Raw genomic sequence first — 3,104 nt, forward strand, 5'->3', positions numbered from 1 at the left:
GTTCGCGCAGCCACCCGGCCCCACCATCCCTGGCGGCGCGGCGCCCCCTGGCGGTCGCGACGAGGCGCAGCGCAGGTCCCCATCCATCACCCGCCCCCGTCGGGTGCTTCAGCGCGTCCTCAAATAATCGTGCTTCAGTCGTTATTGTATCGTACCCAAGCTCTGCGGGGACTGGAAAGGTGAAAATAAGAGCGAGCCTCTTCTCCCTGCTGGGTGCCCTGTGCCGGGTGCCGTCCGTCTCCACCCGGTACCCGCGTCTGGATGCAGCAGCTGGACTGTGTCCGAGATCCCATGTGAGTCGGTGTTGAGGCACAGCTGGAAGCGGGGATGCTGTGGCATTTTGGAGTTACGGATCCAGGGTGTATACTAGTCACGGGAGATTTTAAAAAATAAGATGCAGCCACTTGCACATATGGAATATGAACAGAACTTCCCCTAAGAGAAACTGCAGGAGAAGCCCCGTTCTTCAGATTTATATTTCTTTTGGAAAATTCCCTTTTTGGCTAACTTTTGACTATTAGTATAATGAAAGAGCCTACTTAAGGCAGAAGCTACAATTCAAATACATCATAATTTGCCAAAGAGAATTTCCATTTGTGGTCCAGTCCCTAATCCAAGCTTTCTTCTGTACCTGTGCCTGTGGTGTAACAGAGGACTTTTGGATTTTGGGATTGCAATCCAAGCACTTGCAGAAGCCTTCCTTTTCTTTTCTCAAGTCACACTTTTTAAGTTGACTTTTTGTGAGAGTTGTGTCAGGAAGGCTGCACAAAATATTTTTGTCAGCTTTATGAGTCTCCAGTCAACTTCTGATATGTACAGCGAGATGACCCTGTTGTGATAAGGGTAGTCTAGACACTGTATAGTAAAATTTACTAAATTTCAGTGTGCTAAACGCCATGAATGTCTTTCTGTTCTTGTGTTACTCCAGAAGAGAAGGAGTAAGCACAAAGGTAAAGAAAAGCTCCTGATGCAGAGCTTCATTGTTGCTGAGTAATGTCCCGTAATCTAACCTGTGTCCTTGCAGAAAGAAATTCCAAACTCGACAAAATAATACTGATGCCTGGAGAAATGCAAAATACAGTATCAAGGACTTGGGCTTTCTCTGGAGTAAAACTGTTAATTTAAGTAAAAGGAGTAGTGCAGAACCTTTGAGGATAAAAGGCATTGCTTCAGCAGGGGAAGGAAACACTGGAAAACCTGAAATGAAATTAATAATAATTTCAGCACTTCAGGTTGCTTCCCTCAAATGTAAAAAATTAAATATCACTGTTAAAACATTAAAGCCAAAAGTGCTCTGTTACACACCAGTGTAAATCCAGAGTACCTCCAGTGACTAGAACAGTGCTTTTCAACCATCCTTCCTTCTGATTGCTCCAGGCCTTGCAGCCAAATCAACCTGTCACCACGGCTCCCAGAGCTGCCCAGTTATATAGCCCTAAACCAGCAAAAACACTGGAAAAACAGCATCTGAAGATGATGCAAGGGACCCTTGACACTGGGACAGTTTAAAAAGACACAAATCTGCAAACCAATCGAAGAAATTGCTGACATGCTTAAAATTAGAGTCTTGCTGTAATTCACCTCTAAAGCATCCTCTTGAACATGAGCTGGACATCATCATGGAGAAGGAGAAGCTAAAACTGAAGCACAGCTACAGCAGACCCCTGTGAAGGGCAGGAGGTGAGGGAGCTGTCAAACCACCCCAGAGGTCATGTGGGAGGATGGAGGAAATGGGAAACATGAGAAGGACAGGGAGAAGGGAAAACGAGAACAAAAAAGAGGTGAGGAAAAAGGGAGGCAAAGATTGAAAGAGGGAAAGCTTTATACAGAAATTACACAAGGGACTAGAGACAAGTAAAAGCACACTTCTATGAAAAGAAGGGAGAGACTTGTGAGTTGGGCTCCAACTAGAAGAAACACCTCCTTAGTGTCTGAATAGCCTTTGATGTCAAAAGAAACATTTTCATGCTTAAAAGTTTAGTGTATGTTTGTCTTCTTCCATGTGCATGGACCTAAGTGAGAGCCAGGCCAGGCCTGAAGGAAATTAAAGAAAAAGAAATTCATCACACATGCTTTCTCTTTTTGCCAGAGAGACCATGGGAAATATTACATTAAATATTAAGAAATTAAATACTGAGCCTTTTAAGTTTAGAAATAGGAAAAAGATGAAATGCTCAGAAGCCTGAGATAAAACACATAGAAAGGAATGGAAAGAGATACAGAAGATGCAACAGGTTTCAGTTTACTTTGAAGAAATGTGGATTTTATTAATTTCCCTGTCTCAGCTGCCAAATCATCTAGCTTCAGATTATAAGTGCAAAGTGATTATTTGTGAACTAATTAAGTAATGTGATTAACACGGTTCTTAAGCAGAGGTGCATTTTTACACATAGGGATGGAGCAGCACATTTTGCCTCATGTCCCTTGTGTGTTTGAAGAGACAGCTGATAAGCGACTCCTGTTCCAGGCTGTGGAAATGACTTCACTCCCATGGTGGATGAAACAAATCCTTCTTGATGCATTAACTTTGAAGAGTACCTGGAGACAAAAAGAGACTCAAAACCGCAAAATACTGTTGCAGGAGAGTGGAGTGAAATTGAAACATTCCAAGACTTAATTTGTAGTTGTCCTTAAATTATAATAAGGTACTAGGTATTGCTTAGTGTCTCAAATAAATAGATAGGTAGATAGATAGATAGATAGATAGATACATAGATAGATAGATAGATAGATAGATCGATAGATAGATAGATAGATAGATGGATAAAACCCAAACACAAACCTGTTCTGCTTTCCTGGTTCTTTTCCTTGCATCATCTTTCTTCCTGTTAAATTTGGAACAGGACAGACTGACAGTTTTTACTGACTGTGGCTGTATCTGTGTTGGCTTAGAAGGCATTTTCTGGGGACAGTATCTGGACATTGCACCTTCAGCTTTGCCTTTGTATATTTGCATGCTGCTCTTGAAAATGGCAAACTCCTTTCCAGTCTTCTACCAAATGGGATGTGATTATATAGAAATTATTCACAATCCTTGCTTGTATTCTTGCTCTGCTTGTAAGTGTCTGCAGCACAATAGCTATTTAGTTTGCACAGCTAGGGAA

Source organism: Columba livia, chromosome 1 (assembly GCF_036013475.1).
Source record: "Columba livia isolate bColLiv1 breed racing homer chromosome 1, bColLiv1.pat.W.v2, whole genome shotgun sequence".
In the NCBI taxonomy this organism is placed as follows: domain Eukaryota; kingdom Metazoa; phylum Chordata; class Aves; order Columbiformes; family Columbidae; genus Columba; species Columba livia.